The following is a 14,382-nucleotide window of genomic DNA, read 5'->3' on the forward strand; positions in this document are numbered from 1 at the left end:
TGAAGCTTGTTCAACAATATTTTCTAAGCATTTGGTGTCAGAAAAAGTTATTTCTGGTGGCTTGTAATGTAATGTAATTATGATAGACTTATACACTAATTACTTTTGTTTCTGTGAAAATACCATCTTAGTAATGAAAAATTTTGTAACTTACAATCACCAGAATGTGCAACACAAGACACATGGTAATACAACAACCGCTGTGGCCGAGCGGTTCTAGGCGCTTCAGTCCGGAACCGCGCTGGTGCTACGGTCGCAGGATGTGTGTTAGGTCCTTAGGTTAGTTAGGTATAAGCAGTTCCAAGTCTAGGGGACTGATGACCTCAGATGTTGGGTCCCATAGTGCTTAGAGCCATTTGAGCAACGCAACAACTCTCAGACGATGCGAAAGTACTGTGATATGGTTCACTGCTGCGGGAACAGCCCACCATAACGTTGATGTGCCTCCTGTTCCACTACTTTCAATGAACCCAAACACGATGTGCATATTGGCAAACTCAGCTATCCATACAACTCTATATCATTGTTGCTGTTCAACAAACACTGTCAGAAAAACAGCTTAGAGACAGAACCGAGCAGTACTGAATGCAAGCTAGAGGGCAAAGAGTAAAGTGGGTATTAGTGTCAAATCAAGTACCATGAGTGACGGAGCAATTTGTTTTCAAACAAGGCTTACAACACCTACGTAAAGGTTACAAGCGGACGAATCTTCCGTATTCATATGATATATTACCAAATTGGTAGGGTATAGTCTTGAAGGAAAGACTGAGGCTCCTTCCACACTTGTCCGGCAGCCTTCTAAGCATAAACGTGTACACGGCATGCCGCCGCGGGGTATTCACATATATCCGGCTGCTGTTGTGAACGGCACTGCACGGTAGATCCCTTAATTGTATTCCTTTACAGTCTCTCAGTTCAGCCCCGGCGAGATGTGACGTTAACAATTTTTCTAGTTTGTCTTCCTTTGAAGGAGAAAGAGAAACAAAATGTAATGGATTCCTTCAATTAATTTAGAAAGGAACGAATACGGGGGTTTCACGTTCTGTTTCAAGAGCTCCGCAGCGATCCTGAGCAATTCTTCCATTAGTTTCGAATAAGTATATCAGCATTCGAATAACTAAATGGGCAACAGGAGGATGGCACAAGATACCTTATATTTTCGTGGGGAATGAGAGTTTTGGATCGCAGAGACACCTCCTTCGAGCAGATGGATGGAATATATTGGTAGTTGCAAAGACAATTTTCGGTTATCGTTTTTCCGGAGCTCAGATACCGTACTGTATGTCTTGTGAACACTAAGCAACAGTTGGATAATTTTTCCGGTACACTTGAATTTCGAACCGGATTTTCCTGTACACGTTGTAAACGCCTGTGTCGTTTTGTATAACTTTATACGTGACAGAAACGGCTATCGAACTGACAATAGATAACTGATAATTGAAGCTGAAAAAGTGCAGACAATTAGAGAGGCATTTGGAGAATTTCAGCAAATATTGTGGGGAACGTAATTACGAATTATTTTTTACTTCAGTTACGCCTGTAAACTAGCAGTTTCCTAAAATATTGTTTGGGGAGATTGTCCTTTATATATTCAATGGAAACAAAATTTTTGAAAATGGTGCAACAAAATATCTTTAAATCATCGAATAACTTATTTACTATATTCGTTATTTTCCTTAGCCGTTCATGTTTTGAAATGATCTTCTAAATTACTTGAATCCATCGATGTACGCATTTTTTGTATGAATCCTGTCCTTGTAATTTTCTAGAATATTGTCCCACAAATCTGGCCGTTTTTCCACTAAAGAAATTAATCGGTCAGTGTATGTTTCTCGAGCCATGTAGAGATGTACGAGAAGAAGCTACGAGAACAGAAAGACGAATAGCAGTAGAACAGATGAACTGTTGCGCACGGTTTTGTTTTCTATGAGCCTGTGGCGTACTTGCAAGACTGAAAAGCGCTAATGTTTACTGAGCCCCGACTACCATAATGTCATGCTGCCACAGCCACGGTAGCTGACCATTGCAGCAGAAGTGCCCGGCAGCTCCACGCCTAACGTGCACCGTTTAGACGGCATTGGCGAGTGCCACGTACACTATGTGATCAAAAGTATCCGGACACATGGCTGAAAACGACTTACAAGTTCGTGGCGCCCTCCATCGGTAATGCTGGAACTCAATATGGTGTTGGCACGCCATTGGCCTTCATGACACCTTCCACTCTCGCAGGCATGCGTTCGATCAGGTGCTGGAAGGTTTCTTGGGGAATGGCAGCCCATTCTTCACGGAGCGCTGTACTAAGGATGGGTATCGATGTAGATCGGTGAGGCCTGGCACGGAGTCGGCGTTCCGAAACATCCCAAAGGTGTTCTACAGGATTCAGGGCAGGACTCTGTGCAGGCCAGTCCATTACAGTGTTGTTATTGTCGTGTAACGACTCCGCCACAAGCCGTGCATTTTGAGCAGGTGCTCTATCGTGTTGAAAGATGCAATCGCCATCCCTGAACGGCACTTCAACAGTGGGAAGCCGGAAGATGCTTAAAACATCAATGTAGGCCTGTGCTGTGACAGTGCCACGCAAAACAACAAGGGGTGCAAGCCCCCTCCAGGAGAAACACGACCACACCATAACACCACCGCCTCCGAATGTTACTGTTGGCACTACACACGCTGGCAGATGACGTTCACCGGGCATTCGCCATATCCAATCCCTGCCATCGGATCGCCACGTTGTGTACCGTGTTTCGTCACCCCACGCAACGTTTTTACACTGTTCAATCGTCCATTGTTTACGCTCCTTACGCCAAGCGAGGCGTCGTTTGCATTTACCGCCGTGATGTGCGGCTTATGAACAGCCGCTCGACCATATAATCCAAGTTTTCTCACCTCCCGCCTAACTGTCATAGTACTTGTAGTGGATCCTGATGCAGTTTGGAATTCCTGTGTGATGGTCTGGACAGACGTCTGCCTATTACACATTACGACCCTCTTCAACTGTCGGCAGTCTCTCTCAGTCAACAGACGAGGTCGGCCTGTACGCTTTTGTGCTGTAGGTGTACCTTCACGTTTCCACTTCACTATCACATCTGAAACAGTGGACCTGGAGATGTTTAGGAGTTTGGAAATCTCGCATACAGACGTATGACACAAGTGACACCCCATCACGTGACCATGTTCAAAGTCCTTGAGTTCCGCGGCGCGCCCTACTCTGCTCTCTCACGATGTCTAATGAATATTGAGGTCGCTGTTGTGGAGTACCTGGCAGTAGGTGGCAGCACAATGCACCTAATATGAAAAACGTATGCTTTTGGGGTTGTCCGAATACTTTTGATTACATAATGCAGATGTGAATGATGCTACATGGCTTCCCGTGCCAGGGCCGCGTACCCGGTGCCTTATAGCCGGCTGCTGGACAATTGTGAAATGGTCCTGAGGTTTTTAGTGTCGACCTCCCAAAAATTGAACTCACAGCTAGCGATGACAAGTATATACAGCTAATTGTTGTTTATTTATTTATTTATCTTTCGCACCTTTAATTCCACACTCCAAGGAGTAGAGCTGGCTGTTTTAGATCCAGCGTTTTATGGAGTCGCCGTTCTTTTCAGCTAATTAGCAGGCAAGCTGATAGTGGGGCACAGGGATTCCCAATTGGGAATAAATGGAAGGGGCTTACCAGTTCAGGCATTTACCTGACATCCGAGGGAAACCTCCAAAAAGATCTTGGGCTGAACTAGGGAATTGGAACAATTTGTCTCCATTGTCCCTGCCAAAAATTAAAATTTTGAGTATTTGTATTGTATATGTGTATGTCACATTTACAAGTACCGAAATTGTTTGAGTACTTTTCACATCTGAAGGTAGAGCGGCCTGTTCGAGTAATGATCCATTTCAGCCAAAGGCCAGACGAACTGGTGTTGGGGGAGAGTGGTTCCCTACTGGACCTTTTTATCCGTTGTTAAACTGTCTCTCGTTGTTTCCGTTGCCAGACAGAGTGCACCAATCTCTTAGTCGTTAATATTTACACCTTTGCACTGCATGAAATCGAACAGTTCATATTCGCTTGTCACTTCCACCACGAATGTACAACAAGCACACTCCTCTCCTTAAGAGATTCCTTTCGGTCCCAAAACACTTAGGCCACGATTTTTTGTGTGCCCAAAATTGTGGCTTTGAATCTTTATGCGGACGGGGAATTGGTGTGATGCCACTGTGACGACTGTCTTTTTGTCTCAGGCGTGTAATGAGGCAACCGCATTTCATCCCCAGTCAAAACAAAACTCAGAAAATCCTCACCTTCCAGTTCAAGTCGCTCAAGAAACTCGTGAGACCAGTTGATCCGATTTTTCTTGTGCTGCTCTGTCAGCTGTTGTGGGAGCCATATTGTGCACAGTTTCTGGTATCCCTGCGTTTCTGTGAGTGGCTCGTATATGAGAGTTCTGGAGAGTTGTGGAAACATCGCAGAAATTTCATCTACTGTCAACCGGCGACATTCACGAACAGTTTCCTAGTTTTTTGCGCCAAGTCATTAGTCAAAATGGAAGGTGTTTTGCTCCTGTGTTTGTCATGAACATTTTTGGTGCCTCCACTTAACTCCCTACACCACTTAAACACACTCGTCCTGTTCATAACACCTTCCGGAGTAAACGGTATTGATTCACAAAAATATTCGGTAGGTGTTTTACCTTTCGCGAGTAGGAACTGGAACACAGCACGTGGCTGGCACTTGTGAAGATTTCTTGCTGACATCTTTCACGCGGCTGGACACTAAAACGTGAGTTTACGTACTATCGTGTTCCTGCGATTCTCGCTGTGGTCAGGGGTACCCTCCTCTACCGCTCAGTCAACCCTCAAAAAAACAAAAAAAACCACAGCCTCTTATGGTCACAGTACACTTACTTTCTGAACATGTCTCGTACATGCAGATATTTTTCCATTTCGTGGTAGCTGTCAGCCTGCAATCGCAGCACTACAGTTCTGAACGCTGGAGGCAGATCAGTTTCAAGCTGATGTTCCCAGACGGCTTAACATGAAACTTTGCTCGAGTCTCACCAGTGTATCTCTTCGTAGAGATAAAAAGTCTGACCCAGTGAACTAGGAAGTTACGAAAAAGGCGAACTTAATATAGGGAAAACCAATTTATTTCTTAGTTTTCGCCGGTTCTATAAAACCGCTGCGAGGCGTTTAACTTATTGTGTTGCAGTGAGAGTTGTAGCCACATACTGAGTTTAAAGAAACCTTAGAGGTCAAAGTCATGTCTTACAGACATACTGCATATGTTCTATGGATGCGGCTGGCGGCAGTTCACTGGCGATTCCAAAGTCTGTCTCAAAATCAGTTTGCAAGTAATTTGCAACTGGAGTAAACATGAAACACGACTTCGAGCAGCAACATCCAGAAACATATTTGGAAGAAGCCCCTATGGCGATGTGGGTACAGATAATCTGTGGAAACGTACCTCTATAGATAGATGTTTATGTAAATCGAGGAGAATTAGCAACTGAAAAGTACAAACCTGACATCTTGGTACTTTACGTTGGCTTGTTTAGCGACGCCGTTGGGCAATATTTCTTTATAGGCAGAAATGCTCTTTATAACCACACTCGGCTGAGAGCTGCATCTTGGGAATTCTTAATATTGCTTGCCACCCAAGGGGTGGCCTGCCCACCTTATTAACCTTATAGAGCTCAATGAAAAATGCAAGATCGACAAGTTGTACGCCGTGTTGCATCAACGACCTTTCATCGATTGCCCACTGCTCGCCTGGAGGTATATCTGTTCACTCGTTCACTCACTGTGCTCTATAAATCCAACCACGAAGAAAAGCTTTTAGGGACATGAAACAAGTGAAAGTGCACATCAGTTGACAGAAGCAGCCACTGCATGGGATCTCTGTGTTTTGACTACGTAGGATTTCCCGGCGTAATAAGTCTTGAAAGTCTTTTCGGGTTTGCTGCCGGATCCTAAAATCAACTTGATATTTCGGCGATCCAACTGTTCGCCATCTTCAGGAAATGCTGCTTCTGCTGATGAGTCCCGCTGAGAACTGACGCAAGATTGCAATTCGACGTCCTATATAAACTACCGTTCAGTACACGGCGCATGCGCCGCCCATCACGGTTTCTGACTTCCAAAACAGGGAGGTGGCGCCGCCCTTAGTGAAACACTGCTGGCAACGATATATCGCAATCAAGGCTGCATCGAAGAACGTTCAGTTTTGATGCGAGATAATACAGGATTCCACGTTTTGCTAAGAGGAAACCCATTGTCCCTGTTGATTAAATTATCAGCCAACCTAATTTCGATCGCCTCTTTATACACACTATTCCAAAAACCGGAAATGTTGGCAATTACAACAGTTTCCTCAAATTTCATTTTATGTCTCTCATTCAGGCAGTGTTCTGCTACGGCCGATTTTTCCGGCTGTTGTAGCCTCGTGTGACGGCGATGTTCCACACACCTGTCATTCACTGTGCGAATAGAACGGCCAACGTAAGCTTTCCCACATTGAACTGAGTATGTACACAGCTGCCACCAAAACTATAATCAGGAAGAATAGAAAATAGCGAAATTTGCGTTAACAGTATAGTACGGAAGAACGTATGATTAAATTTGTATATGATGTGAAGGTACACGTAATACTTATGGTGTGAAATTTATTCCACCGAGCTGCCACCTCTTGCATATACAGTGGTTCTGATCCGGCTGGACTTCGAGTCGAACCGACCTTGGTTGACAGTGATGCTTAAACTCTTTGCTGGAGTTCATCTGTGGTAATAACTGGGGAGTGGAGATGAAGCAGTCTCCCGGTGTGTTTTCAATGGGTGAGAGAACTAGAGACCGAGCTGGCTAGGTCAACTGGCGGGCACCTTCTGTGGTGAGTCAGGTCAGGACAACGTGGAAAAGTTGCAGTCTTTTGTTACTTTGTTGAAAGATGACAGGGAGACATCGAACATAGACCTGACCTGCCATCCTTGACAGGTCAGAAATGTGACGACTGCTGTACAAATTGCTGGGTGTGCGCACCAGAGGTGATCGTGTTATGTACCCAGTGGCTCACCACATCGTCATGCCCATTGCTGAGCTCATATGACGATGTTGAATGCAGTCTGACAACCTTAGTTCTCCTCGGACCCTTCACACACTGATACGTCCATTGCGATTCAGTAAGCAAAAATAGGACTCTCCTGAAAATACAACGTGGTGGTAGTCGTCCGTCCACTGTTTTCATTGGGCGCACCACTGTCGGAGCACCTATTTCTGTTGCCGTGGCAACAGAAGCCGCAACAATGGTCGCCGTAATGATAGTCTGCGGTAATTCAGAAATCATTGTACCATACGTGTGGATACTTCTCTTGCTGCCAACAAGCCTACTTTTTAAATCAGGGCACGGGAAGAGGCTGTACACTCCTGCACGGCGAAGAATAATTCTCTCCTCTCGGGCGCTATTCGCTGGGGGCCGTTGAGATCCTGTACGGCGTAAGTGTGGCCCCCTTGATGCTGTCGATTCCATATCTGCATGAAAGGTGTGAGATCCCTACCAATACGAGCACCAATATCAGAGAACAAAGAGCCACGGTTTCAGTAGGCCACAATCCTGTCGCTGTCGAATTCAGACACAAGCTGGTAGACGTTGCTCCTTCTTGCAGGAGCGACAGCACCATCTTCACAGAAACAACCAATATTTATTCTGTCAGAATATGAAACATCTGTGTGATCTTTCTCTCTACACCGAAAAATGGTTCAAATGGCTCTGAGCACTATGCGATTTAACTTCTGAGGTCATCAGTCGCCTAGAACTTAGAACTAATTAAACCTAACCTAAGGACATCACACACATCCATGCCCGAGGCAGGATTCGAACCTGTGACCGTAGCGGTCACGCGGTTCCAGACTGAAGCGCCTTTAACCGCACGGCCATCTCTACACTGAAAGTAGATGGCTGTAGCCCTACCTATTTTGTGCTGTTGTGCTGGATACTTATCACTGGCATATCCAAGTACGTCGTGCACATGTATGTAACTTCTCACAGTACAGAATCGGCTGTCTAAACAGGGTTTATAGAGCTAACGCACAGATTATTTTTCTCGGAAACGGTGCGTCCTATCCTTTTCGGGTAAAATGCATATTAAGGAAACCGAAAATGGTGATCCGTATGTAGTAAACCAGACGTGGCATAGAATCTGTTGGAAAATGGAGAAACGAACTCAACTTGAGAATGTCAAATGGCAACATGGAAGAAATTAGTACTGTTGAAAAGTGCTCTCAGAACTGAATATTTTTTAAAGTTTTTTATCTTGCATCGTTTCGATGATAATATTACAAATTTTTCTTGGCAGTGCGAAATGCGGCGCTCGCACACTACAGAAGCGTGTATGAGCTAGATAATAGGAGTAACAGATAGCGAAATTTTATTTCCTCCTGCTACTCGCCTCTAAAAAGAGGCTTTTTGGCGGTATATTTTCAAATGTTTCCGTGGTGGTCTTCAGTTTGTTTATTTCCGTTTAGTAATTGCATATCGTAACGAATAAGCACCTGATACTCTTAGCTGCATAATGTTGCCAAAATTAACTATAAGGAGAGCGGGTTTATGCACACATATCAGAATCGTACACCACTGTCACCACAAATTTTTCGGCGACTTAAGACACGAATTCGAAATAGAGCCTACTTGCAACCAACCTACAATCATTTGAGACAGATCGGAAGAGATATTGGAGACGCTAGAAGTGGCAGATATTGTTTCTGAATTAACTCTCGATCTTCATATTTCTACATGAAAAATAGAGGAGGTGGGGGGGGGGGGGGGTGATTTCCGGAGTTACCAGCACTACTTTCTGGGAGATTATACTCCATAGCTGATTTCGTCTGTATGGTATCCATGTTCATCAGGCATTAAGTGAAAATGACCTCGAAGTTTTTCGCTGCTGTCTCCTTGTTCAAAGATTTCTCAGTGTATAGACCGCTTTAAATGGAACTTATATGTGTTCAGGTAAAACATATCAACCGCATCGGATTATAGAGCTGATTCGATATGTAGGGGCGGCAAATTGCTTCAGCTAACGGAAGATAAATCCACAGCATTCCTTCCATTCGACGAAGCGACCCCTAAAAAATTGGGATGCATGTTAGATAAATATGGTAGAAGACCTCCGCGCGAGGACTTGCAGCGTCCAGTGAAAGTCAGTCTGTATTGGGAGCACCTGGTGTCGACAGTATGCCATATGAATATGGCAAAGATTACGTAGGGCAGGCAATCCTCACCGTAGACAAGCGCTAGCACTCAGGTATAGAAAAATCAGCACTAACGGGAAATAGCTTACAGAAGGGCATGGGATCAATTTTGGTCGTACGAAGATCTTCTCCCATGCATCTTTTTTCTGGGATCTTCTAATAAAACAAGCGGTAGAAATTTGCACGTGTACCAACAGTTTTAACAGAGATGGAGGCTACAACCTCAGTGGTGCCTGGAGATCAGCACTTGAGAAGTAGCGTCTTCAAATAAATAAAACCAAAAAACGCAATTATTAAGGGGACAGCTGATGCTGGAAATTCAATTTCCATTCCGTCTCTCAATCGCAGCCTGGTGGGAGAAGGGAATTACTGCCTCAATGCCGATTTCCTGCATTTGCACATGCGAATCCCATCCTCCAGGTGATGTCATCCCGTCAATAGAAGTTAGAATTTCAAGCAATGACACCTAGCTAACGACAAGCTTGAATTTCACTACAAAGGAGGCAGACTTTGCTTTCGGCAGTCTGTCATCTCCTGACGAAGAAGATGAGGATGGTTTTCGAACGCTCGAGTTTTAACTTTAATTTGATGCGATACGTACACCGACAAGATTTTGTGCAAACTTAAGTCAAGTTGATTTTCAGACAAGAATCAGTATTCGTAACTGGTTTCTAAACAAAAATGTGGCTTCACAGATGTCGCACTATGAACTGATACCTTTAACAACATAACGTTGTAGTTTCCGTAGCAAAATTGTATGATATATTCAGTTGAAGACCTTGGTAATGCCGACAGTTGTTGTTTAGTTCTAGCAGAACTGAGTTTGAGAGACTGTATATTGCTTATTCTGTAGAGATTCTTTTGCAGAACCAAAGTGGGCAGTTACACAAAAAGGTGCCAAAAAATGGTGCAATATTCTTCTAAAAGATATTGGCAACGTGAGAAGTAGGGAGATAAGTCTATAATTTTGTCACATGCTTATTTCCACTTAAACAAAAGTGTATTACTGCTGCTTATTTCAGTCTTTCAGGAAATATTTCTTGAATCGCGAACTTTTTACAGAGGTAATTGAAGGTGGACAGAATCTTGTGCATTATCAGTTCAGCAGAAGATTGCAGTTCTGTGGTTGGAATATCACTTCAATCAGAAGAATCTTCTTTTTCACGGCCATTGTCCCGCATCTTCATGGAACCGGAGTGTTAATTTTCGGATTTGATAATGTTAGTGATAGAGGATGGCCGTATGCTCTTCCTGTCGTCGCCCCATTCCCCCTTGGGGAGGAATTTGTGTACTCCAACTGTCTGCGTCTAGTGTAATCCCATGTGAAAGTACGCGAACGTTTTCTGAATGTTTGCGAGCCGTGTATCTCAAGCGGAACGTGAGTACCAACCCATTATTCACCTAGTGGGATGTGGATAACCGCCTAAAAACCACATCTAGGCTGGATGGCGCACCAGCCCTCGTCGTTAATCCTCCGGGCAGATTGGATGCGGGGCCAGCGCGCTTCCTTGAATCCCGAAAGCGGTGTACTACCGCGCGTGGCTATCCGGGTAGGTTATAACAGTCAGAAGAATCACCTTATGATTCGGTGATACCTGTTACAGCAGAGTTGACAAAAGTGGTGTCTACCAGTGATTTATGCGAGTCTGTCTATATAAATCTTGTCGATCTACTTTCGATGGTGCGGTTTTTGTTCAGATGTTATCGAGTACTGCTATGAACAGTTAATTGGGTTTAGTGGCCAATGATTTGTACCTAACATCACGTATCTCGCAACTCCTGTCGTTGATTTGTCTTACAGAGTTTATCCGTTTCATTACCAATAATGCTTCAGTTAACCTTTGCTGCGGAAACTGGTGCGAAAGGTGTAGGAGAACACGCTATCCATCGTCTAAAATGACGATAGGCAAAGCATTCCTGTCGTTCGTTCTGAGACATCAGGTGTATAAAAATGAATGATGAGTTGAGACCCGTTCTTCTGAACGAGTATAGTTATTACGAACTGTGGACGATCTGACGCTGTTTGTTATGTAGATTGTAGCTTGTGATAGAGCAATAGCCGTGTTTTATTAGCCTGCTAATGGAACAGGGGAGGCAACATTTGTGTGCAACAGTGTAAAGAAGCGTTTTTCGACTACGCTTCACAGCGAAACGGGTGTTGTATGCCGACCGAAGATCACTATATTTTCCAGGTTTCCGTATTGTCCCTGGCTATGTTGTCGATATGAAGTAGCTCATATGGGACGGATACTGGCTGTTGGTGTTGTAGTCATTAGTCCAAAGACTAGTTGAAGTAGTTTTCCACGCTAGTATATCTTATGCAAAATATTTCAGTCTGGATAACTACTGCACGCTACGTCCATTTGAACCAGCTTATTGTATTCAATCCTTCGTCGCCTTCTACAATTTTTGCATCCTAACCTCTCCCCCTCTTCCCCACACTCAAGCACACGTTTTCCTCAATTACCTTGACGGCTGAGGATGTGTCCTATCAAAGTAACCCTTCTATCAGCGAAGTTGTGCCATAAAGCAGTTTTCTCCCCAGTTTGATACAGCATCACTTCATTAATTACTCCATTTAGCCATTTAATGTTTAGAATTTTCTGTAGTATCTCATTTAAAATGATTATATTCTTGTCAGTACTGTTTATCGTCCATATTTCACTTCCATATCACGCTACGCTCCAAATATTTGCAGAAAGGACTTCATAACGCATTCACTTATCTTTTTCGGAAAATTTTTTATGCCAGTTGCCAGTTTATATTTCATATTCTCTTCTGATGTAGAAAAACTCTTCTACTACTATCAGTGTTTCATTTTCTAATCTAATTGTTTCAGCATCACCAGAATTAATTCGACTGCCTTCCATTACCTTTGTTATACTTTTGTTGATGTTCATGGCACTATCCGTTCATCATATCTACCATGTCCTTTGCCATCTCTGACGGAGTAATAATGTCACTGATAAACCTAAAAGTTTTTATTTCTTGTCCTTGAAACTTAATTCATTTTCCAACTTTCGCCCTATTTTCTTTTTAATTGATTGCTGCACGTACAGACTGAATAACATGGAGGCGTACGACTCTGTCTCAATCACTTCTCAATTGCTGCTTTCCTTAGGTGTCTTCTGGCCTAGAGATCGGATATTGACTAAGCATAATACAAGCAAACAGGGACAGACGAAAATTGTGTGAGTGCATCAGATATAACGTACGGTATCTACATCTACATTAATACTCTGCAAATCACATTTAAGTGCCTGGCAGAGGGTTCATCGAACCACCTTCACAATTCTCTATTATTCAAATCTCGTATAGCGCTCGGAAAGAATGAACACCTATATCTTTCCGTACGAGCTCTGATTTCCCTTATTTTATCGTGGTGATCGTTCCTCCCTATGTAGGTCGGTGTCAACAAAATATTTTTGCATTCGGAGGAGAAAGTTGGTGACTGGAATTTCGTGAGAAGATTACGTCGCAAGGAAAAACGCCTTTCTTTAAATGATTTCCAGCCCAAATCGTGTATCATTTCTGTGACACTCTCTCCCATATTTCGCGACTATACAAAACCTGCTGCCTTTCTTTAAAATTTTTCGATGTACTTTGTCAGTCCTATCTGGCAAGGATCCCACACCGCGTAGCAGTGACAGAAATTTGTGAAGGGTAGCTGGATGTGTTTCTACATTTTCTTTCCAGGTAGTAGTTGCTTCAGCGACAATGTGGGACGATAGTTACCGATCGTTAAGTGTTTAAGAGCTACGCATCGTGAGTTGGCGGCTAACTGCGCATGCCCAAAGGAGTGGAGTTGCAGCAATGCGAGCGCACGGCAAACGCGGAATCGAGAAGCATTCGCGGTGCTGGCGGTTTAAAATAGAGGAGGAACGTGGTCACGGTGCCAGACATTCTTCGCGAGGTTAGCGGCGTGGCATTGTGCTGTTTAGCTGCAGCACGTGGTCCGACAAAACGACGCGCGGAATGCAGGTGCCGCCCTTTCTGGCCTCTCTCGCTGTTACAATGAGAGCCGACGGGAAATACGTAGCTTAAACGGCCATTCATGTGCTCTGTCTGTTCTCCTGACCTCTGCAGTAAGGTCTGAAGGTGGAGACAGCGCAACGAGTGGAATTATGCTGCGGATTTGACTTAGTTTAGTCCAACTACAATCCTCAAAATATTCTGTGACTACGATACTCATTTTCAAGTGGAGAAAAGATTAAGGGTTAATGTCTTGTCGACAGCGAAGTCATTAGAGATCGGATTGAGCAGGGGGTAGGGAAGGAATCGGCCATATGCGTTTCGATCGTTCGCTTTAAGCAATTTAGGGAAATCACGGAATACCTAAATTTGGATGGGCAATCGGTGATTTAAACCGCTGTTCTCTCTAATGTAAGTCAAGTGCGCTAACCACTGCATCATGTCGCTCGGTGCAAATTTTCAGGCGTAATAAGGAACCCAGAATCAAAAACAACTGAGCCAAAACCTTCAAAGCTAAATGTTGAATAAGCTATGACGTTTCGGAGACAACGGTGACTGCTATTATTACTAAAACAATTTCTATCTTCTGATACAATCACAATTACGTTTTCGAGTAATTGGTTATAACCGTCTCAAACAGCCATCAACAGATCTAAATTTTTTATCGCTTTAAACCACTACCGGATGTCAGTAGTGAATGATTTTTATTCTGGTTTATACAGTTTAGCAGAGTACTTTTTAATTTAGTTTAAACGCTTAGTCCTTTTATGAATAATTGAGCATGAAAATTTCATTCTCTCAATGTTGTATAGACTGGTTGTATTGTCTATGCAATGTGACAAATTATACAGAAGTTTTAATTTTAATTTTTAGATCGTTTGTGACAGTCGAAATCGGTTACCTGAAAACACAGCTGTAATTGAAACAGAAACTATACACGCAGAAATTACTGTTACAGTGTACTATTGGAGCTCAATGAGTGAATTGTATATTTTCCGGTGAGAAAGATCACTGGCAAATAGTCTAAACTACATTAGGTTACTTAAACTTGTTTGACTATGACCTAGAATATATGGTCAGCGACTAAGTGTAAGGTCAATGGGTCGGATGCGGGTTTTGCAGCTGTGAAACACTTTCCTACATTATAGAAGCGAATATTAAATTTGAACTAACATTACG

Source organism: Schistocerca serialis, chromosome 6 (assembly GCF_023864345.2).
Source record: "Schistocerca serialis cubense isolate TAMUIC-IGC-003099 chromosome 6, iqSchSeri2.2, whole genome shotgun sequence".
Classification (NCBI taxonomy): Eukaryota; Metazoa; Arthropoda; class Insecta; order Orthoptera; family Acrididae; genus Schistocerca; species Schistocerca serialis.